The sequence below is a fragment of the Manacus candei genome, unplaced genomic scaffold (genome assembly GCF_025592945.1).
Source record: "Manacus candei isolate 608988 ecotype Guabito, Panama unplaced genomic scaffold, ASM2559294v1 h1tg000081l, whole genome shotgun sequence".
Classification (NCBI taxonomy): domain Eukaryota; kingdom Metazoa; phylum Chordata; class Aves; order Passeriformes; family Pipridae; genus Manacus; species Manacus candei.
In genome coordinates, this window is record NW_026138129.1 from 4,246,945 (window position 1) to 4,272,501 (window position 25,557).

The following is a 25,557-nucleotide window of genomic DNA, read 5'->3' on the forward strand; positions in this document are numbered from 1 at the left end:
AGAAAAGAGAGAGATAGAATAGCCAGTTTGTGACACTGAAGTGACATTGCTTGTGCATGTTAAGATACGTGATGAAAAAAAATATAAAAATATTCTTTTTTACTCATAAAAGTTACTTTTAAGCAAGGAGAATGCACAACTGATGGTGGATTTATGGAAATTAAAATCAGATGACACTTGACAATGTTTTTGCTAAGAGATCAGATCATAGGGACTGGTGACTTTTTGGCAGTAGAAATAGCAAGTACTTTACAAGAATCAAGCTCCGGGGGAAACAGATATACGTAGAGACAAATCTATATATAAAAGAACCTATTAAATGTTAGGTCAGAGTGACTAACTGATGGTTGTACTATGTGACTCTTTCTGTGGTTGGCACTACTGCTGAATTCCATGAAGACTATGAGAGAAGAGAAAACATCTATATTTGAAAAAATATTATGATGCTCTTTCTCTTGTCTTTCTTGTGGAAAATACACTTTTTATTGCAGTTTTGATATTGTTCAAACTAATACCACGGAAGAATAGTAGTTTGCTGAACTAGGAAGTCACAATAACTTCTCTTCATCGGGTAGGTTAGCATCTGTCAACCTTGGTGAAACTTCCTCTCTACCCATGCAGTGGTGCATGTAAAACAGAGTACTAACCAAATTCACTGAGCAGACATGGGGCTATAAACTGAAGCAGAATCTGGAAAAGTAATAAGAAACAAGACTGAATAAACAAAAAGGAATGCCTCTGAATTCACTATTAGGGATTGGTTAAAAAAGATAAAATCACAAATAAGTTTTATTCTGCTCCCCGCCTTAAGTGATGAAAGTCATACTGTGTTTTGCAGCTTCATTCATCATCATTCTGAATCTTCAAATGCCCTGTAAATAAAGTGTACATAGCATAAAGGATTGATATATTGCCTAGTTTAGCAAACTGCTCTGTTTCCTTTTACAGATTCTGTGCTGTGCTTGCTAGTGATCAGATCTGCAGCCTTGAGTTTAACTTCACCCTTTGTTTTGAATTATGTGACATCTTGAACATTATGGGGTACAATTCACTGAGGCTGAAATGAGAAGCAGGAAGTTGGTCTGTAAGCCAAATTTTGGTAAGATTAAGGCACTTCCTCAGAATCTGTAATGGAACAGGGTGAAAATATGTGCCTTTGAATCTTTCTTTGTACCCTGATAAATGATAACCTCAAGGAAGTTTTGTCACAGAAGACTTGTTGTGGTGTGGGTCCTAGCACTGAAGTAAGCTGCTGTTGAGAGAGCTGGCTGAAGGTAAAGATCCACCTGCAAGCACACTAAGACAGTTAGGAAAGCTCTTTATTTTTACTCTGTTTTATGTAGTCACTTTGAGTGTTTTCTATTATTAAACTGTGATGTCGTTTTTCCCAGATAAAACCTGGCCTTTTTTAGTGTGAAGGCCTTCTAAAAATTTTTATGGAATCCAGAAACATCCATTTCTGAGCTCAGCATTCCCTCGTGAGTTTACAGAATGATTTACAAGCTCAAACAAAGGCACAAGATGAAGAACACCCCTATTGTCCATTCAAATAAAGATTGCAAAAGATGTCTTGCGATACTCACCTGTACAGCCTTAGATTACAGATACATTCCTTGTTGAAGCCAGTAAACAAAGAAATAAGGAAGGTAATGTGAACCTGAAGATTCTCTGTGAATATCTGTGTCATTCTCTAAGCCGTATTTTGGTTATATAGAGTTATCTTTTGTAGTATTTGAACCTCTGTCTTTGTGTAAAGTTCATGTTACTAACAACAGAAGTTGCACCTAACATCAACAGTCTGTGATTCACCCAAAAGCCCTTGTAGAGAAATATTTGCTTACTGCACAGAATAAATTGATTGTTCAGGTCTGAATTGTCATATAATGGTAGCTAACAATTGTCAAGTAGATGAGGATTTTGATTAGCCGGTGAGATGATTCAAGGGAAGGAGGAGGTTTTCAGCAGCAAGTCAAGACAGTAAATGAAGAGGGTTTTCAGCAACCATTTTAGAAAAGGAGAGGCTGAAGAAACCAAATAGAGAATAAACTGGGCACCAGGGACTGAAGCAAAATAAATAAATATTGCGTTAGTCAGAGACACAACTGTGGGAGGCAGACCCAAACATGTAAGGACTATGACCAAATCCCCATATGTACCCTCTGCAGTCAGGCACTGCTATCTATTCAGGCTTTCAGGCAAAAAATAGAACAAAAAGAGAGATATAACTTGACTGAAAAATAGCATGCAGGTATCTTTTCAATGGTTATGAATAGTCCTCACTTATAGCCATGTTGTGGCTGACTGACCTCACTCTTGTCTAGTCTTTCATATTTTTTATCATTAGCCATAAACATATTAATTTATTTACTAAGGTGTTACCATTATACACAGTTCTACCTTCATTACTATGCATCAGACCTATGTTACTAACTTCTATTGCTCAGCTATAAAATTTGGACATATTTAATACTAGAAAACAGCAACAAAGCATAGAAGACAGTACATATGGTACCAGCTGGACTGGGTACAGGAAAAGCTGTGGTAAACAAGACATACAAAAGCTCTATGAATAAAACATTTTTGTCTTGTTTTATATTATACTACCATATTATTTACTACATATTAAAGAACTTTGGAGTTAAAACCAAATTAGAATAGATCTTCAAAAGGGACTATACTACTTGTTTACTAAGAAGTCTGCCTTGGTTTCTCTACATACAGTTCAGCTGCCTTGCAAAACGTTCCCTAGCAGTATCTTTCAGTGGGATGATAACTGGCTAATGTGAAACTTCATCCCCTGCATCCCACCTTTTGCTCCACAACAGCATAAATTTTTTGCAGCGTGCAATATCAGTTGACCTATCTCTTGGAGTGGGGTGAGATGGGAGATTATGGATAGTGGAGACAGAGCCTATGTTGGTCTTTTCCCTTTGAGCTTATTCATTCCTAGCATGAGCAAGAAGAAGAATGTATTTCCAGAGATTGTCTGTTGTTTGATAATCCCTTGCTAGGGGACCTGACTCTTGAGAGCACGCTAAGCTATACTAAGGTCTGGGGGGCATTTTAAATGGTTTTAGGAATAAGCTGCCATAATTGATGTTTTTGTCATTCTTCATTCAGATCCCCTAATCTGAAGCTCCAGTCTGTGAGTACTCAAACTCAGTGTATTAAAAGTAAATTTTATAGCCTTGCAAAGGGAGCACAAAATCTGGGGTTATTTCACCTCCTTTATGCTGTATTTACTGTTCTGTAAGCATAGTGCATTGAAGAACATCAAGATTTCACTAAAGATGTGTTCCCTTCTAAGACAGGTGAAATTTTAAGGCTGCCGACTACAAGAGGTCCCTGAAAAATGAATAAATACTACATCTTGCTTAGAAATAGAATTCCTAGGCTGTTTTATTGCATAAAACAAAATCCCTAAGGCAATTTCACTCTACCCAGCAATTTTTTCTCATTGATTTCTTCTTGCATTCTTCTTCTATGGCTAAGGAAGCACATGTCAAAAGCAATTGCAGCATATTTGTAGGATTAATAATTGTCCACCTTTTCAGAAAGCATAATAGAATAGAGGACACTCTAAAATAGTTACGTGAGAAGTGCAATATATATTCCTGTTGTTTGCAAAGTTCTTTTTTGTGATTCATCATCTCCTATTCATGCACTTCCTAGCATGCAAGTTTCATCTTCAGCAGTGTCTTTGTTAAGCCCAGTAATATGCATGTAGGCCAATCCTGAATAATTAGGGAAAATCTTTTGTTTTGAGGAGACAAATATGAATTATAAAAATTCCAAGCAACAAGTTCCTAACCACTTAATTCTGATAAATGCAGATGATGATTTTGTCAGTTGTGTTCATCCTTCTAAACTTCTGTAGCAGTTTTGTTTAATTTAGGATTTTACATCTCAGTTGGAGTGGTATGTGAATGCACCTATACTACCCCTGGAATCTGAACTAGCTTGCAAATACGGTTTCAGAACTGTTTCATATTTATGAAAATGCATAAAAGTTTGTACGAGTACCCTACACTAGAAATGAAAAGCAGTTTCCACATCTGGTAGTTATGTCTTTTATTGTGAAGTTCATTTTTAATGCAATGCATTGTCATCACCAGCATGGACTTTCTTCCTGCAATTTCTATCCCTCAAGTCTGATTTTATAATGTTATTCCATATATATTACCTGATCAAAATGTTTGAAAGTCTGGCTAACCTCATTTTATTTTATTTTCTAACAAAGATGTAGGTATAAATGTTTGGTTCAGGACATGTACTTTTTTTCTTCATCAGTAGTACCAGAAGAATCTTTAATGTATTTAAAGAGAAAACAGGCAACACTTAAAATACCTGGAGATACAAAGATAGTCGACTAGTGGTAATTCAAGACAATCTTTGAAGATACTTGCACTGAAAAAAGCCTTTTAAATTTTATAATCAGATGGATAAAACATCGTGGATGAAGAAGGGGCTGTGTGCACAATGATCTCAATTTTTCTCCCAGTTTTAAGATTGGAATGAAAGTTGAAGCAGAAGCAGAAATAAGAGGTTCCAAGGTTTTGAAAAACAGAGGAATAATTCAGAAAAGAGGAGACCTTGAGACCTTTGTGTCATTTGCGAAGCACTAAAATGGAAATAGGAGATTGCTGCTATCTAGTACCCGTAGCAAAATTGAAGGGTTACTCTTTGTTATTACATTTCAGGTATCTGTCCTTGTTCCATATGTCATTAAATTTTTGCTTTTAAGAGAATTCACCAGAAAGGTATCGCCGTGGATAAGGTAATAGCTGAAGATATTGCTGCAATTAAGAAATCCACTCACAGCAGGAGTGTTTCATAACATTGTATAGGAAGTTTTTTCAAGGGGAATGAAAATGAGACAGACATTTTCTGTTATGGCTAAAAGCTGAGCTGCTAGCATTGCGCCACGAGCTCTAAGCAGTAATCATGTATTGCTTTCTTCTATTGAGTGGGCACTCTAGGCTTTAGAAAGTGGAATTCCATCTTGTTGACACATTATGCTTCAGTAGCTAAGCAAGTTGTTTCATTGCTAAAATATGACAGACTTTCTCAGGCTGACTAAAATTCATTTTGGATTTGTAGGGGTTTTTTTCTGGTACTGTTTTACATGGGCTAAAATAAACTGTAAAAGCATGGTGCTTTTTAAGATGTAGCGTAATGTTGATGTTTTAATAAAGTGTTTACCCCAGAATTCCAGTGTACAATTAACAAGTTATGTATTGCAGTCAAGGTGCATTATTTCTATTGCCCATATCTTGCACTGCTGCAATTCATTGATCTCGTGACTGATATGAAATTCAGCTGTCAGCACGGAGCGGATAAAGCAATCTAGAGAATGTTTCCACTTTTAATAATATGGATCATGTTAGTTCATAGGACTAGCAAAAGCAAAATAAATGCTTCTTATACAGAGAATGAATCAATTACTTGCACTTGGTTCAATAGTAGAAGAATAACTGCTTTTTCCTTTACATCCCAAATCGTGGAGAACTAGCTAGAAAATACTGTTAGAAAACATGTGATTCTCTTCCACTCTAATGGAACTAAAACTGAAACTTCATTAGTTTTGTCTTGCTAGATGTCTAGAGTATTATGGGATGACTCATATCCTGTGATCAAATTCTGTATCCTTTGCTTTTACCTGACTTAACTATCATGCAGGCATTTGGAAAATGGCTGTTGTACATACACATTACAAATTGAATGTGCAGTGGTTTTGCTTGATTTATTATTCTGTGACCTACCTAGTAGTTCACCATTTAAAATCTGTCATATGTGTTCTGAGACAGGAGCAAGGAAGTAGAGAGAAAAGGTAGTTACCCAGTAAAGGAATGGAGCCTGCTGGTCTCTGTAATCTAGCATGAGAACACAGATAGAAGAATAATTTTGTATTTGAGTCAGAGAAATTGTAGTAGAGAAAAGTAGGATAAAATCAAGTTCTTGCTTGTAAAGATAAGTCAAAACTGGACACACAGACCTAGGAACTAGAGAGGATAAAACTGGTCTCTGTGAATGTAAACCAGCTCAGATTGGGATTTTTAAACAAATGTTTTGCAGTAGATAAATGGTTCCAGTTTTACCAATTTGTCTGAAATAGGAATGAGCTAAAGTTGCAAGCATTTTCAATTAATTAATTAAATTAAATAAAGTAATCAAGGACTGAGATAAAATACTGGGTGGGTTTAAAATCATATCAGTAGTTGATTTTATGAGTCTAACTATGTCTTAGTCCTTGTAAACTGCTAAGTCACCTTGAAGGGTGCTAGGGATTTTCATTTTAGAGATACCAAACACTCGACTTTGGCACTCATTCAGTATGCAGATTGCAGAGCCAAAGGCTCCTGGGCTTCAAATTTCTTTACCTGTGGAAAAAGAGCAACAACATTTTACAGTAGATGCAATGCAAAAATATGCATAATTTAAAATATCCACAGCTTACTGTATATTGATTTTAGCAATGTAGAAAAACAGCTCCAAAAAAAAATATACCTTCTTTGGAGAGATTCCTGTTTGTAAGTAGCCAATGAGTATATCATACTCTGATGCTTAGGCCAGGATTAAGTTGATCACCAAATTTGAAGGAGAGTCAAAATTTTCTCTCAGGGCTTATTGCTAGAGACTTGATATTCTATGCCAGAGTTGGTGGATGAGCTACATACCATCTCTAGGAATTTGGGGAGCATTTCTCACCTAGAAACTCCTTGTTGTTGCAAGAGCCTCAGGCTTTGATGACATCTTTGTCTATTTTGGTCTGTGCCTGTGGCACACTACAGTTTAGTCTCTTGACGACTGAAGTGCTCTTGTCTAATTAAAATAATTGGGCTCCACGTAGCAGTATCTGGGTGATATTTAATGGCTTATGATGCTCAGGAGATTATATTAGATGAACTCATGATGCTATCAAGTCTTTAATATAATGGAAGTTTACATCTGAAGAGGACTTGAACTACTTTTTTATTACTCCTCCTCTTCTCTTCAACAAAGTACCTAGAAGTATGTCTGAGAGTCAGGGGACAATGTATATCATGTGACCTATCAGGAAAGATATGGGGTACAAAAATCAGAGAGAAGGAAAAATAAACTGTTTATAGGAATCACCAGTTAATTCTGCATCTCTGGAAAACAGAGCTCTGTCTTCTGACTTCATATCTCACTTACACACATGGTAAGATTATTCTCCCTGTTGGTAGTATAAACACTTTTCACATGATGGAAAAGTGTAGCCATTTTAAATCAACCTGTATTTCCTTCAGCTAATAGATTAAAAAATCTTGGTTATAGCAGCCTACCTGTCCAGGACCACAAGAGGTGCCTGAGCTTTCTTGCTTATGCAGTTTGTTATACTGATGGTAGTTTTCTAATCAATAAGATGAATACAAATGAATTTGTAAATTAGCAGAACTAGGTGTTAGTGAAAGATTTGGTATGGATAAACAGATCTATCACTGAGTAACTGGAGAAGGAACAATAATGCAATCAGAACAGGATGTGCTGCTTGAGAATGACAGCCACCGAGGGCAGCATTCTAATTGCATAAGAGGCTTATTTGAGCAATCTAAAAACTTTCTGTATTTGAGCAGGAAACTGAAACATGGGCTGAATGCAGGAAATCACTCATAAATGAAAAGTAAATGTTTATTGCCTTTCATATGACATTTCATATGAAGGCCTCCTGAGGCACTTTGGATTGTATTATTACAGTATTGCAAAATGCAAAAGGTACTTAATCGATGAGAAACGATGGAGTAAAAAGATAGGACCAGAACAATAAGACTTTAGATTAGAATGAATCTATTGACTGGCATTCGTAGGTTAGCCAGGAAAAAAATTCGAAGTTCTGAATGCTAAAGAAAAATTATCCTTATTATGTGTCTGGTACAATTCTAGCCTGTAACCCAACTCACAGGAGTCATAAAATGAGCAGCTCACATAGATCCCAGAAAATACATTTCTTTCTACAGTTTTTGTGACACTTGTAGTCTTTGTGTTGTTTGATGTCAGAGTAAAAAAGTGTAATAGAGATTTGGGGTTTAAGTCTATTCTGTGTAAGTACAAATATGAAAAACAGTAATTTGTGTCAGTTTGGAATTTACAAGTAATGACACGTTTTTACTAAAAGGAGTATCTCCAATTAAAAATGTTTGCAAGTTTTTATGTTTCTTCATTAAGTGATCAAAGAAATGGTCAAAGAGTGCCTTTCTCAGCTACACCTTGACTCTCTGAAATGCATAAAATCTCTGTTGTTCAACCATGCTCTTGGTTCATGCTTTCAAGACTACACCTTTTTTCATGTGGAGGGCATAAAATGATTATTTTTTGAGACTATGAAACTCTTTGGGATGAAAAAAAGGAATGGCACAAAATGTAGAGTACAAACATACAATAGGGAGGAAAAACTAGGGATAGTGTGCATTGACAGTTACCTGAGGAATATCTTTTCTGTGAAGACAAACAAGATATTGTCTAAAGCTTCCCAGTGCTCCTCTTGGGTTTACAGCTACATAAAATTTCTTATTGGGCCTTTAAGAAAAAGCTCTTTCAGATATATTACAATTACAATTACAATACTATGTCTGTGGAATGAAACTTGTCTTTTCACCAGTACAAGAGAAATGTTTATTTTTCATTGCACATGTTGCATTACTTCTATATACTACATAGAACCCAGATTGACTGGATAATCTATAATGCATCTGTTTGGGCTACACTCCTTGAAGAGTGGGAGGAAATTGGCATTAAAAATATTTAAAGTATAACTAAATGTAGTTCTTGTACAGAAAATGAACAGCTTTTTAAAATAATGTTAAGTAGAACAGTTATTCTGGGTTCAACTTTCCTCATCACTAGTATTTCAGTAAGTTATTTAATAATGATGTCACATGCAGAACTTTATTATTTCAAAACCATTTCAAAGAGATAGCAAAGTCACCATTTCACAATCAAAGCTGATTTTGAAGTGCTGAAACAAAGCTGATTTTCAATTATCAGAGCAAAAAAAAAAGCGTCTAAAAACTGTCTTGATTGCTGCAAGACTGCTGTCTTTTCATGTTGAATAACTCCAAACAAATTGATGATGCTTATGAAGCTTCAAACAAAAATCCACTTCTAACAAAGCTTAAGCATAAAAAACACTCAGCCTGAAAGAGAATATCTGGGAAAAGTTATAGTCTTATGAAAGTGAGTTTAGAATACAAGTTGCATCTTAACCTTAACAATGTCACTAAGGTCACTAAGCTGTAATAAAGGGAGCAAAGAAAATGTTGCAAAGTCAAGGGCGAACTATGAAAATAAAATAAAATGAAAATATAATGATCAAATTAAATAAAAGATATCCCTTACACGGTAATAATATTCTGAATGAAAAGCAAGGACATAGATTTGGAGAACTGTGACTAACTGTAATTTAGTGGGAAATAATAGAAAACCAGAATTCAGTGTGTGCTCATAAACCATCATGAGAGAGAAGGAAAGCAGAACTTCTGATAAGGATAATATATCTGTGAGTGGAGGCCTTGACTAGGGGCACAAAATCATGGGTGGATAATCAAGTCTCAGTTAACTCCAATTTATCCCTTTATTTCTCAAAAATTAAATAATTCATGCCATTCAATTTTGTTGTTTTTTTTTTTCAAAAGCTCTCATGTTAAATTGGCTGACAATCACGATCATGATAGCAAATTTATTCCACTGACACTTAAAAGATGTAAGTGAAGAGATAAAGAGTGAAATTTAAAGGTAGTGGTGGCTCACTTGTTCCACTAAATGAGAGTAAAATAGGCTGCTAAAACTAGGTGTTGTTTCCATTAAGAAATATCAAATAGCATTAGCATGTTTTGTACTTATCTATGTCATGTTTATGTCAGTGAAAATGCACACATATGTAAAGTCAAGTAATAACATTTATAAGTCTCTTATACCTGAAATAGTTATATTTAAAAAGATTGACTTTTAGACCACCAATCTAAAGCCGGTATTTAATATTAAATATAACCTGCAAATAAAAAATAGGCATGGGACATGTTCCACAACATTATCATATATAAAGAAAGCTCGACGAGACTTTGTTTTCTGCTTACTTTTCCTTTCAAACTGAAATGAGTGTAAATGGTATTCCCTTATTTTTTGTAGGGAACCTCTTGTATGTCTCTTAAATGTGCTTTTTGAAATTCCTTAATCTTTGTGGTAAGTATGCTTATGTCAAAATCTGATTGAGCAGCATCAAATTCTGGGGAAAAAAAAAAATTAGTTGAATATACCTGTTGGTGGCATAGTCTTTCAGTGACATTTGACCTAAATCAGAAAACTGAAATCTTAAAAGCTGCCAGGAGATCAAAAATAAAATCCACAAGTTCCCACAAGAAATGAAGGAGAAGTAAACAGGATAATGAGGTCAACAAGCCTTATGGTGAGGTCTGAGAAGACCTAGTGGGCACTTACTAATTTTCAGAACTCTCTCCGAAGCACCAGTATCTTCATTCCCTCTCTTGATTTGAAGAGCGAGAAACTACTCCTGTGTTTTGTGGGAATAGAGTGGAAGGAGACAACAGGAACATTAACTTGCTTCCTGTGCTGAGAGCTGTGACTTTATGTGAGGTAGTATCACACCTCTGGTTGGTTGCTTGTTTGATCCCTAGTGAGCTGGAGCTAGAGAATAACAGCTAATGTGTGGGAAGATGAGGGGGCAGGGTGTTCTCCGGACATCCCTAGCTGCATCTGAAAAGGCATATTCTATAGGAAAACCTATGTTTTCTTAAATCCTTTGATGGGTACATCTGACATAAAGGAATAAAAGTGTAGATGAGATAATATGTGCCTTGACTGTGCGTATTCAGGATTATGGGAAATACCTGGCACATCTTTGTATAAATGAATACATAATTGGAATGCTTATAGCAACCTGATCTAATGGATGACACCCCTGCCCATGGCAGGGGGATTGGAACTAGGTGATCTTTAACGTCCCTCCCAACCCTAAAAATTCTGTGATATCATGAAATGTTTCTAGAAGTGGTAGTGCATGAGTGTGAAAGAAGCAGTGGGGCAACTACAAGTGTGTACAGAGTGGCTTTACAAAGATGTGTAAGCATGAAATATATAAAGAACAGTCTGGCCACATGATCATGATATTTTACATGAATACTTGGTCATTGGAGAATTTTTACATGAATGTGCATTAATTAGATACCAAGTTTTGTGTTTTCAAGTATCTACATTATCATATTTTAAAATCCTTTACACTGACAGGAAGTTTTTTCTGGGCATGAATAGTTACCTAAAGTTATTCAGGAAAATGTTTTAGATTTGGAGATGGAAAAAAATTGCAGCTGCCAAAAGGTAGCATTGCTCTGAACTAGAAACTCACCATATCCTCCTATGAGAGGAGTGACAACTGGTAATTGGTAAGTTAAATCAAAGAAGAAATAAACGTGGCAATAAATGTACAATACAATAATAGCTTTTATATACTGCTGTGGTTCTCACCAGTGGTGTTTTCATAAAATGCATCACAAGCTTTCAGTGTTCGGGGAAACACATTAGTGGTTTTGAATTGTTTTTTTATAAGCCATGCAAATAGTGTTTGTCCCAGTGGGGTGTGACATTAATTATTAGCAAAAGATCTCTTACATGATTTCAGTCAACAGAGATCGAACAGTTCAATCTTTATTTTCAGAGTGTGACATATAACTATTCAAAACTGCATTAAAAAACATTTAGCCCATGCAGAGTATTCCTGCTGAAGAGATGACACATGGCAGAAATAAATTGCCCTAATAACATTTGCAAATGTTTTGTGATCACAAAAATATTATCAGTGTAATTCAAATATGTTCTCCTTTGTCATGTGGCAGAAAAAACCAGTATTTAAATTCTTTCCTATGAATGTGGTCAACTCCTGAAATAAAAGTTTGAGTCTTTTAGACTAGATTTTTTTTAGAATAAGTCCCCTAGACAAAAGCAAACAAAAAATCAATCAAACAAAACATACTTCTGGAAGTGAAGCTAGAGGAAAACAGTGACTTCTGGAAAGGAGGAATAATCACTCTTGGGTAACTGATAAGAAATCAGTTCTAAGCAGAAAAAGTAAGCTGATAATTCAGTAAAGAAATCATAAGGTCACAATGGTAAATTATCTCAGTGTAAAGGAGGACTTAGGAAGGGTAAGGAAAGACGGTCTTACTTCAATGACCTTTTTTATGACCTGAAAATTAAGAAAGAAGTGAATACATAATTTAAGCAGGTTGTATCATTTTGAACAGCTAGAAAAACAGAAAACACATAGGGACAGTCAGAAAGTTCAAGATGTGAAATAAAATATTTTTAATATGAAGTCTACCAAATGCTATTGAGAAAGCTTTCCATAAATATGTAGGAGAAACAGTAGCATGAAAGATCAACGAAGCTGTTGGTTGGCTTCTCATTGAGAGGAATACGTATCATTAAACTGCTCCAAGAAGGCAAAAGGGTTTACTTTTTTGTTTAAATCTAAATTTGAAAGGTCAAACCTGCTTAGCAGAGTTAAAACCAGTGAAACAGAATTAAAAATACCAGCTATAGTGGGAAAGGACAGCATAATGATGTCTTCAAATCCACTTGGCCTGATGAAATTTTTCCTGTAGGAATGGCTGAAGAAAATCCAGAATATTAATTGCAAAAGCATAAAGTCGATGTCTAAAAATAAGAAAAAAACCTCTCATCTGAGACTTACAGACCAGTGAGTTTAACTTGAATTTCTGAGGGGAAATTGTAGCAAATGATTAAACTACTAGTAATAAGCTAGAGGACCAAAAGACAAAGTCTCAGGAAGAGTGGAGTTAATTTCATCAATCTAACTTTGTTATGCCAGAGTAACAGGACTTGTGGGTAGAAGAGAAGTAGATGATGTTTTCTATATTGAATCCATCAAAGCTTCTCACATTGTTTCATATAAATTTCACATAGGTGAACTAGGAAATACAAGACTAGATGATAATTTCATTAGGTGAATGCATAAGTTGAAAAGCTGTGTATAGACTATTTATCAGCATTTCACAATCAAAGTGGAGGGTTGTTTCAAATCTGTCCTGAGGCTGTTAACTTCTAATATTTTTCTCTGATGCCTTAGTGAATGATTATAGTGTAAGGCTATTAAATTTACATAGGATATGTAGTGGGGCGACAGAGAACAATTTGGAACTTGATAAGAATTCAGTAATAAATGTAAAGTTTCTATGCATAGACAAGTACAAGCAGCTGTATGCTAAAAGAAAAAAGTGCTTAGAGAGGCAGCAAAATGGCAAAAGATGATCTGGGAACAAAATCTCATCTTGAGTCAATAGTGTAGTAGTGTAAAAAAGGCAAATGCTGGAGTGAGGTATATAAACCACAGTAATTATTTGTCCTAATTCAAAATATCAGATTAAATGCACACCAAAGAGAACATAAAAAATGGCCCTGTTTTCTTTTCTGATGTTATTACTCAGTTAAAGAAGGAAGATGTCCATTTAAACATGCTTCTTATCCAAGAAAATGGTCTTTTTTTCTAACCTCTTCCCATTCCACTTGGTTTGGAAGATAAACTGGTGAGATGTGCCATCAACAACCTTCTCCATAGCTACTTGACTCTGCTCATTCCAATCTATAGTAGACTCTGCTCTAGAAATACCAAGTCCCAAATAAAAGCCAGGTGAAACAGATAAAATCTAAGAAGTGCAATATTGCAGAATGCTTATATACTGTCAGTGACTAACATACATAAACCGAGGGAGAGTTCATACCCATGGAGTCTTTCTAAATACTGCTTTACAGAAAGCCAGTCCTGGCTTAGAGTGACATTTGTTCTTTCACCTCTCTCGTGAGTTCTCACTGCCAGGATTTGATTAGATAATATTTTTTTCCTTCAAATAGCCAGTTCCTTATGAAATGACACTGCTGATACTTCATGATAGCACAGAATAAACTAGCCACTGTGTCATAAAATCACTGTGGACATTTTATGAGCAAAGAAACATTTAACTTAACCTTTAAAAAAGAAATCTCTGTAGCTCATACACGGTACAATTTCAGAGCCCCCAAATGTTTGATCCGTCTCTCAGCTCTTTGGACAGTCTGGAAATGACATAGGAAAGTCCACACTGTAACTAGTCCCATTCAGCAATTGATTTGGTTGAAAATGTTCACGGAAACTCTGTAATTTGAAGCATGGCACTGTATAAAAGGAAGGAAACTGTCGATCTGCCTGTCTTTTCTCTTAGCAAAGGTTGTTCACATTCTATGCCCCATAAATCTTGCAATTTTTGTATTGTATTTCCCCTTGAATGCATATTAAAGTATGGAAACAAGTCACCATCACTGAGTGCCAGAAACCTTTTCATGCAGGCTCGTTCTTCAGTGCTGTTTTTTCCTCTGTCCCTTGGACCAACTTATTACTTGTAGGAGTCTTTCTCAGACTTAAAGATGCCTAGATGTGCTCTGGTGTGTGTGTGTAAGTGCGTGTGGGTTTTCCATGCCTTTTTTTCCTGCTTCAATTCTATCATTTGTCTTGTATTTTCACTCTTTCACCTCTTCCTTACCAAGTTCTATACAAACTAGATTTGAAGTAAAGCCTTCAGAACTGTTATCAAGTATGTGAAGAAGCATTTCAGCCTGTCTTTCTCAGGTATTTCCAACTAATTCTGCTTTAAAACAGAAAAAGACCCTCAATTTTTTGGCAAAATTTCATATTTATTTTAAATCTTTTGGGCATAGTTAGATTCACTTAATTCTCTCCATATTTTATTTGTAGTATATTTGTATTTGTGGTATATTGGTTCTTCAGCACTTAGGTTTTCATGTAGCATTTCTGTTTCTTGTCTGTAGGGAGTTCCCTCTTGCCCTAGTGTCACTTGTAGCATTGACTACTTCCGTTCTTCCATCTGCTTTAATTGTTTGATATTCATGGTAGTTCCAAGTTCTTAATACTAGTAGGACCTCCTAGCATGTTATGCAGTTTTGATTTAGATGAGTAGCATCTTTTCTAGAGCATGATTAACTGTTCAAATATGTTCATATATGGCTTTTTTTTAGATCTGATCTCTCACCACTTGTCTTGGAAAGCTTTCTTCCTTTGTACTCTTTTAAACTTGAAAACATCATATAGTGAAGACAAATGAGAACAGACAGTGAAAAGCCAAAGATTCATCTTTCTAGTTCACCTTTTGATTTAAAGCTAATTGGTTTTTTTAAAGCAACAAGAGCTACCCTTTCTGACCATGATAGGTAGAGTCAGATCAAGCAGGTAGGTTATCTCATTCAGTTGTACTATCATGTAGCACAGTTTAACTGCAGCTGTCATGTCTTTAGAACTTGCACTCGTTTAGCATTTGATCGTGGATCAAGGAATTGAAAATAGTGACCAATTAAGTTCACAGTCAATAAGATTAAAAGACGGGACTGGAATAACTTAGTATGTTAACATTCTGGTTTTTTACTCATGCGAGCAAGCTCTGGAAACAGCTACCGAGATAAGAATGACACTAGATCCTCCCAGTAAAATATTCTTACTGAAATTTACAATTCCTGATTTTCATTATTAGAAATACTTGTAAATGTTGATTAAAAATGTTCTGAATTATTTAATTTTTCAATGTGGACCTATCAGCAAAGGAAATTGGAAGATTTTTCTTCTGATGTCTTGACTTGCTCCACCACATGTCCTGTGTAGGGCTAAGGGTTGGACTTGATGATCCTTGTGGGTGCCTTCCAACTCAGCACATTATGTGATTCTGTGACATCTAGAGTGAGTACCACTTTGATTTATTTTCTCAGAGGGCTGTTTTATCCCATGTGCTTTGAAGCAACGGGGGAAAAAACCTGGCAGTATCAGCAGCATAGAGAACTGCGTGTTGTTTTCTGTCATATATAGTGTCATTTTGAATGTAAAGATTAGTCAAGATTGAGGAAAGTGGTAGTTGCTGCTTATCCTAGAATGTTTTAACAAGCAACTGATTAGTTTTTTACACAAAAAGACAATTTCAAGAAGAGCTGAGCAGAGCTCAGAGAATATAAAGCTAATGTCTAAACATTTCCCTACCAAGATGGAAGTTGTTAAGTTTTATGGCATAATTTCACAGGTGGTTAACTGTGTGGCTCCTAATATTTGGACAGGGGATTTTTTATTATTATTACTCTCATATTCTTCGTAACGCTTTGGGGCTTTAGAGGGTCTTCCAAACAATCACTGCTTCCACAGACCTGTATTCTTCACTTTACCCAACATCACTTTAAAGATTTAGAACCCTGAACGACACCATCTGACTAACACGTGACACATGGGAGACCAGGAAGAAGCTTCCAGCAGCCGAGCTACCAGTAGAGTCAGGGAATCATATTTTTTGTGCATTGCACTCAATTACGTACATCCTCTTTCTTCTAAAGTGATGCCACAGCTCTCTTGCATCGTACATTGGCCATGCAACGAGCTTGCAATATATAAAGCGACCAGGAGATCCAACCTTCTATTTCCTTGTTATTTTGAATAAAAAAATAGAGAGGACAATTGAGAATTGTCAAAAAGACCCCCCTGTACAATTGCACTCCTGACCAAAGTGTTTGGCCCTCCACTGCAGCTGCTGGTTTTGTCACAGTAGTAGTTACCTAGGCATCATATAGTTGCTTCTGGAACTGGCAAGCTGCAAATCAGCCAATGCTGCTGTTTCTGTCCATACTGTCTGCATATGGTGTGCAGATGCACCAGTCACAGGAGGAATCTTTGAGCAGGTTCCCTGAAGACATAGGACAAAACTTACCATCAGCACTTCTATGAAACCCCATGCTGAAGTGATATATCTGAAGTGATATATTTAGTGTTGGACATGTCTTTCTTGGGAGGCAGATCTCCCTGTAATGTCTTCTTGATACTGATTAGGCATCTGGACACATGATGTAACTCTGGACTTGCACAAAGGGGCACACATTGCCATGCACAGATGAACATCCTCAGAACATTAGGCCTGCACTGCTGATGGAAATGTTTTGACTAACAGTGTACTTGCAATAGATAATTGATCAGGAAATACTTTTTCTAAAGTATTCTTGATCAAGATACCCAGATAAGGGGTCATAACTTTATCATAGAGGAAACACCTCTATTTTCCAGTTAAGACACCCATTTGCTCACTTCTGTTCTTTCATAGTCACCCTTCAGTCTCTTCCAAGAGCCCTAAGTTTTCAAGGCAGTCTATCTGCAATGCCACTTAATTCCTCAGACTTCGAGGAGGTTTTCTTCCTAAAGAGACAGGCAGATTTGGAAAAAGTCTTGTTATTCCCTTCATCAGATGATTCCACTATTCATCCTTCCTTCTCTTACCAAATACAGTCAAACAATCATTGTCTCACAAAACTAATTAAGGCTTGCAGGAATGCAGGTGCTAGTAACCCAGGGAATCCCAAATCCCTTCTCTCCATATAGTAATGGAGACCTTGACCCAATATACCGAACACTGTTTTCAAAGTATGACATGTTCACTTTATTTTTCTGTTTAGTTTTAGCTGGAGATTCCACTGAAGAGTGTATTGTGCAAAAGTAAAAGCATGATTACTGAAAACAGCTACAGATTTTAAAAGCATTTACTATCAAAAAGTGCATTTTAAAAGTTTCTGTGTCCTTCCTATTACTGAGCACTGTTACGCTGTTATGTCAGACAGCTGTCTGAACTGGCTAAATTTTTGTTCTGAAATTTACCTACACCTGATAGTGAAATGCCTACAATCCATTGTTATTCCTTCTCCTCAAGGTTTTTTCTCTTTTCTCTCCCTGCAAATTTTACTGCTGTTCTCTAGAGAAATGAAAGGCCTTTGAATTGAAACTGATGCTCCTAGACAGTACAATGCTGTTGTCATCTATGCATTTACATTTTCTATTCTCCTTGGCTTGGCTATTTACTAGAAATACCAGCTTTCTATAGCCTTAAGACAGAAAGAATGTCTTATACTATGTACTTCTAGAAGCTGCAGCAATGCCCTGTAGGGCATCCAAACTGTTGTCCTAAATTGAGATGACAGTGTTGCTCATATTAAATTGCTTTCTTGCCTGGCTTGGCATGCTGGGATCCATATCTATTAATGCAGGAGTGTCCAAATGTCCTGCTAGGAAAGCAATTTGTTCCTCAGTAGGGTGTCAGGAAAGCAGCTGGTCTAAGAAACTATCAGAGGTGATGTTAGGGGCAAGTTGTGTTTTTCTTGATTTAATGGAAATTTTCACTGATCCATCTCTTTGCCTATCCCCACCACTTGTCAACAGGGCAGCACATATCCATCTTCAGCCATCTCCTACCCCTCCCGACAAGCCTGTCATATCTCTCTTGTGGAGAGACAGGCTTTCACACAGCCTGAGCCTCATAATAGACACTTCAACAACAGCAAACATGTTATTAATGGATTTTTTTTAAAATGCCCTACAGAGACACAATTTCAGAACATTCTTGCTAAGTATCAGTTTTTAAACCTCCACTTGTAGAGAGAGACTCTCACAAACTGAGGTTTATTTTTGTCTGTCTTCTCTTTTTTCACACATACCATAAAGTACTTTTAATCCCTTGAATAGCTTTTATCACTTTGCCTTTTTTCTGTTTATATTCTAAATTAGATTTTAAGTCAACTAACGAAAGAGAATTGTGATGTTTCTGGAGTCTCATTCAGTGGTTTATTAATGTTAATGTATGTTACCTATTGTTTGAGAAAATTATTATGGGGGTATCTACATTTACAAAGCTAGACTATGGTTTATGGAAACAATTTTCTGGTGATTTTAAGAGGAAGCAATGTACAAGTAGGATGTGACAGTCGATATCTTAATGTCTGTGGTTGCATCGTGATATAGGTAAGTACAACATAAGGTGTATGATACAACTTACTAATAAATAAGGAGCATGGATGTTAAAGCATACACACCTAATTAGGTCTGCTTGAAAAATTCGTGAGGGCTCCACATATTTGATGATACTGTCTATACAGATTAAACTGTAGCAAACTTCTTTACTTAGAGACCATGATGTTTATGTCATAGGATAAATCAGAAGTCCTGTCAACAAATTCTGGAATAAGGAGCATGTAAATGTTTGGCTAGAGCTAAACTCATTTTCTTTCTAAGATGCAACAAAATAAATTGAACTTTCAATATAATGAAATTCAGTAAAGAAAACAGCCCTAACCTTAGCTTACTTAATTGTTCCTCAGTGCTTCCAGATGTCTCTTAGAACTGCAAAAACATCACTTTTTAGAAGGTAGCTGCTGAGAAACAGCTTTTTAACCTAAAATGGGTTGTCAGATTAACCCCACTAGGATATGCCCAGGATATCCCAGCTGTATTATTACTTTAAACAGACACACTATAGGTATTATGAAATACACCTGTGAGGCTTCTAAATGGTTTCCTGCTACTTATTTTCATTTTCCATGTCTTTCTGGAGTTACACATTATAAAAGACTTTTGAAATTGGAAGCTCGGGAATGAATAAGTTTTAGATTCTAGAGTTGACATCCTTCGTTAAAAATGTAAATGTTTATATGGACCTAGCCACTCTTTTTCTTGATATCAGTGACAAAGGTTTGCTTGATTTTACATAGATTATAGCTGATATCTTAATATGGAATTGTAATAAACCTTCAGCCTGTACAAGATAGAAATGTGGTACGAGATAGAAAGGACCTCTATTTTGGCAAGGAGGAATGAAAAGTTGATTTTAAAATGTATTCTGGTTGGATTGAGACACTATTTAAAAAGCACCATGTAGTCTCCCAAAAACCTATTGCTTTTGGGATGCTGTCTCATCATGTGTTTAATCCATAACATGCATGTGTTGTATATGGAAGACTGTGACAGTTCATTTTTTAAACAATATTGAAGAATTTATTTTCTGCACAGCAAAATGGATTTTAATATGGTATTTTTTATTTTTAATCAGAAACTTTTAAGGTTAGTTAGTCATTTTCATAGCCAGTTTCTCATAGCAGTATCTTGTTTTTCTAATTTGTCACATATTTTCCGTAATAGAGTCATTATAAAAATACCAAACATAATGTATCATTTCATCTACAGGTTTACATGTTTTTAAAACAGTTTGTTTTGGAGATATATTGATATGGACATTATAAAATTGAGATTTTGCCAGCATTAATACTTTTACCTACTGTCTCTTGAGGGAATCCTGTCATCTTCATGGTCTGGATCTAAGTTTAGTATTTTGACAGGGCTTGATTTTAGATTTAGCTGAGTTACAGCTATCTCAAAATTATCGTTTATAGATACCCTGTTGGAGTTTTTTAGCAAATACTTATGGACAGGTTTTTTTCCTTCTCTATGCCTATAGATGTGATGTAATAAGGTTGACTATAAAATTTATCCTACCATTACCAATTCTCATCTCTATATTCTTTGGCTAGGAGTTTTCTTTGTGTCATTAACTTGCATAATGCTTAGTACACCGTGGTTCCTAACCCACAAAGTTGTGCTTAATGAATTAAGAAGAATTATAGGTATATGTGAATGAGGAACTGAATATATGTAAGTATATACTTCATTCTTACATGTATGATTTTCCAGTAGATGCAGTAATAAAAAAGCAAACTTTACAGGGAAATAAACCTCGAATAATAACTTATTTTTTAAATGTGACAAAAATATCATGGAGGTTTGGGCCTTTACCTACTAGGGCATAGATGATTTTACTTATAGGTCAAAAAAGCAAAGTAAAACACACTGGAAATAGTTTAGTGCAAATATTATGAGGGATTTTTTTCTTTTCATGAACCAAGGTGTATGGTGAATTGCAGATATAAGTGCATATTATAGTCACAAGTGAAAAAGGAGAACTCTGTGTCTCCAACAGGTTTCCAGTTTCCACTTCCACTGTGAAGGACACAATATATTATCTAACTGATGTTCCTGCACCACAAAATATTGCAGATTTGTCTTCATTTTTGTGTTCTTTTATAAAGATTATCCAAGTTCTAAATACGAGAGACTTTCTAACATCCAGTCCATTATTTAGACATATATGACAAACTATTCAATTCTGTGCTACTGTGCCATATGAACATGAGAAACCATGTACCATCATTTCAAAAATACTTTCTCCTGTGTCTTTTCTCCTCTGCTTATTATGTTGTTTTATACATTTTTCATTAAATGTCTTGTCATTGAAACTCTATTATGAAGGAATACAAACATTGATTTAAAGGTGTCAAGGTGACAGTAACCTAAAAGGGAAGTCCTTGGAGATATGGCTTGAGGGGGTGGGACGCATAAGTCTGTAGATATTTCCCACATACATGCTCTTATTTATTTGCTGTTGTGCTGAGATCGAACTTTAGTACCACATAAACCTTAAAAATCATCACAATAGAAAGAACTCAAAAACTGCATATGAATGCTTCGACTTTGAGTACTTTCATAGCTTTTCATGGAAATTAATCCTGATTAATTTTATGTTTGCATACACAAATTAATGGAATAGAAAAGAATCTGAAATATTCCAGGCTATCTCCTTAACTCCTCTGCTTATCCCTTTACACTAATCCATTGGTTTGCAGCAGTAAAACTGGATTAATCAGATTAGTGCTAGGGAAAGTCAATTTAATATAAAGCAGCCTTACTGAAACTTTGGTATGTCTGAGATTGGCCCAAAACTGTCTGGGTCATGATTAGGTGGAACATGAAATCACCTTTTCTCCTCATCCACAGCTATATTAACCCAGGTCAGAAGCTGGATGAGAATAAAAAATTATGTTCTCTGCTAAATTGCTTTTCCAATGGAGTTTGCTCTTGTTGTCTTCAGAAATAATTAAGGTAAAGGCACTATGGAGTTGGGCATACACTTGTTGATTATACACAAGAAAAACTTTAAGTTGTCTTTAAGACATTTGGCTTCTGAAATGATGAAATAGAGAATAATGAAAATAGGAAATCTTAATTTATCTGGAAACAACGGAGTTTCCAAGCAAAAATGATGTCAGAATGTACATGAGGAGAATAGCATATAGAGATTTGTCAAACAATTCTAATTTTAGAGTCCAAAAGTGAAAAAATTGTGAAACAATTTAGGAATTTTTCAGGTTTTTGATAAATGGTCTGCATGTATGCTTGTATGCAAAAGGTGCCCTTCTACCCCTTCCGCAGAAGGATGTAAAAGGCTTCTTTTCTGGCTATCTCATTTTCAGTAGATCTACTGACGGTGATAATCCTGCTGATTGACACAGTTTATATAAGGGACAGTTTTGGGGGGGGTTTTTTGTTTGGGTTGGGTTGGGTTTTTTGTTTGTTGGGCTTTTTTGAGGAGGGGGAGTTGGGGTTTTGCTGGGGTTTTTTTGTTTGGTTTGGGGTTTTTTTGGTTGGTTTGTTTGTTTTTTGGGTTTTTTCTTTGTTAAGGCTTTTTGATTAAGCCATTTGATTTTTCAGCATTTAAATGCTGCTCTTTTTCAAAGTGCCCACTAATTATGAACATACTGTATGGTATTAATCTCAGTATCCTCAAATGAATCTCCTCTCCCCTCTCTCTCTCTTAGCTCTTTCTTATTGTTCTTTTCTTTCCAATTTCCTTTATGGCAATGAGTAGTGTGGGCTGTGTTTAAACTGTGAACCAGACATAAGCAGATGTGCAGAACAAGATATTTCAGTGTCTGAGGTGTGTGGTATTTCCTTATGTAAGCCTTTATTGTTGAGAGCCAATAACAGTTACCACAATAAATGTAGTAATGTATATACATTTTGTCCTCATTCATTGTTGTATGTAAATTCTTATTGAAATAATAGTAAAATGCTTTCCTGAAAATGTTGACCTTTGAGCAGTGAATCTTATCACTGGCTACACGTAGAACACTGCGTATGTCCAGATCGTTAAAAGGTACCTATTTGTTAAACCTCATTTGGGAACCTGTAATTTGAAGCTTTGGTGGAGAGATGAAAAATTCTGAGTCTGTAAGCAAATACAAACTAGTATTTGATTGAATATTAGAGAATTTTCATAGTGCCATTCAGAATGTGTGTGTGTCTGTGTGTGCATGCAAGAAAAAGAGAGGGAATTAAAAAATTCTCACCTGTGCTGCAGCTGAAAGCTCACAGTGAGATGAAGTTTGTTTCATGATAAAAATGAATGCCACTGCAGAAGCTGTCTCTGCAAAACTGATATATTGTTTTCTCAGTCTAACATTTCTCCTGCCAGTTGGCAGATTTTTTTTCAGAAAGCAACCCATCTGCTGCTTGAACTACACAGTAACTTTGCAACTCACTGCTTGCACTGTTGTTTCTCCTCTTGCCCTGTGATCAAAAGGTATTTGTGGTTCAGCGACATGGCAGCTAAGCAATAAAGTCAGAGTATTTTAAGCAAACACAGTCCAGGAAATAATTGCATATATTTATTTTCAGAACAGGGTTTGCGGCAATTGATGCAACCAATGGTTGCAGGGGCTCCTAGAAATTAGTGTTCCCCCCAAAACTGTTCCCTGTTAGCACAGCTTATCCTTTGTTCTCTCTAATGGCAATTCTCACAGCACTTCTGTGGAAATTTTAAAGGAATGGTTAACAAAAGTGTTCATTACTTTACCATGAAAGATGGATCACTGAAACTAAAAAGACTGAGATTACTAAAATTGCTTTGGAGATTATTGAGATTATTTTCCATTTGAGATAGATTATATTCTTTTTTTGTGATACTATTTCTTAGCATGGGATATTATAAAGCAATGGATGATTTTCACTGTCTCTCGGTCCTTGCTGGTAAATGTATTTCTGTTTGCATAAGAACAAAAGAATAAACTTTAGTTTAAATACTACTGAATTGAAAACACAGTAGACTCAACTCTAGCCTTTGTAGGCCCTTTGAGTCAAGGTGGTCAGTTTGCATGAGAGAAATCTAATAAATGGAACTCAATACTTGTAACACAGAGGACAGGGATGGGTCCTCTTTCTAAAGTGTGTTCTGAGTCTGAATTAATTTCTTACTCCTTTCCTCTGATTAGTAAAGGGAACACATGAATAACTGATCTTTTAGTTTAGCTATCTAATGAAAGAGACTTCAAGTCACCAAAGGAAAGCAACATAACATCATATAAAAAAATTATATTTGGCCCAAACCTGTGTTTCACTTCTGTAGCAAGAAATATTTCAGTTATAACCAAAGCAACAGAAATTCTGGTCTAGATTTAAGTTAAATCAACAAAGGAGGAAAAGGAACTTCAGCTTCCCTTCTCTCCAGGAGCTAGGAATCACTTTTCCGATGTGGTTCACCTCGCGGTCTTTGAAGTACTTTCAAGGAGAGTTATCATGCAGTAGTGCTCAGGGCATTTCCTCTGACAGACTAGGGTTCAAGACTCCTCAAGCAGAAAAGGGAACTGCTGTGTCCTTGTCATCTGCTCCTGTGCTTGCTTGATTTTTGTGAATATAGCCTGAAAAAGGAGAATCCACCCAACTTACCTGCCTAACCCACGCCAAAGTCATAAATAGCATTGGTGGGACTGACTCAAATTTTCTAGGGAATATAACTCATACTTCCTAAATTTGCTGTCCCTATTTAGCATGTGGAAAAGGATTTTGAATCCTTTGAAAAGGATTTTGGATATTATAAAGTAAAACTGAATGGCAAAAATATTTATTCTGTAGTTTCAACAGGCTCCAACACCCCAAAACAAACCAGCCAACCAACCAATCAAACAGAAAACACGAAAAACAAAACCAAAAAAAAGCAAAACACCACAAATAAAAAACCTTTCAGACAGTTCTATTTGTCCGGTAAATATCCCAAAGGTGTCTAAGGAACTTAAAAGAGGAGCAAATGAGAGAGACCATGCTGAATTTGTTAAAACAGGCAGATGGCTTGAACAGAAAGATAGCTTATTCTCTCCCTCAACTATAATGTTCTCAGCAAGTGTCTCTGTTGAAAGGATAAGCATGAGAAGAGATAATAGGATCTTAAGATAACTAGGAGCATATCAAAAAGAATTATCTTGGTATTATTGGAAGGTCCTCCACATGCTGGGAACTACAGCCCCTGCTTTTTTCTTTGGAAGAAGTATTTATCACATTGTTGGATAAAATCTATCAGTAAATAAAACCTGTTTGGTTCATGTTAGTCAATTGGCTGGGGACTATTCTAAAATAATTTTGGAGAAATTTGGCACAAGTGTTAAACACCCACTTTTGTGAAGCATATGGTTTGGTAAAATAGGTTTGTTTAACTGACTTTTAAGATTGTTGGATTAGAGAGATGATAACATCAGCATTTTTCTTTTCCTTCTGAATCCACTAAAAATGTACCAAAATGAAAGCACAGAGTATTATGTGGTGAAGTATAAAGACCATTTAAAAATCACATACCCTTGGGAAGGACAAATCAAGTGTCACTGAGACATTAAGAACTAAGAAACCTAGTAATTTTTTAATCTATCTTGGAGACTGTGGAGAAAGCCTTATGTTGGCAATTATTTAGTTTTCAGAATCCCAAAAAGTCATGCAGTAGATTTCCATGTCACTCCTTTATTAAGTAGGAATTTTTAAAAGTTGCTATGATTTAGTAAAGAAAAGCATAGCTC

General features: G+C 35.8%; 1 protein-coding gene across 4 annotated transcripts in view; it reads left to right on the top strand.

The window, feature by feature from the left end:
* Positions 1 to 25,557, top strand: part of PRKN (parkin RBR E3 ubiquitin protein ligase) — a 706,049-nt gene that overhangs the window by 588,296 nt on the left and 92,196 nt on the right. The gene's annotated exons all lie outside the window — the stretch shown is intronic.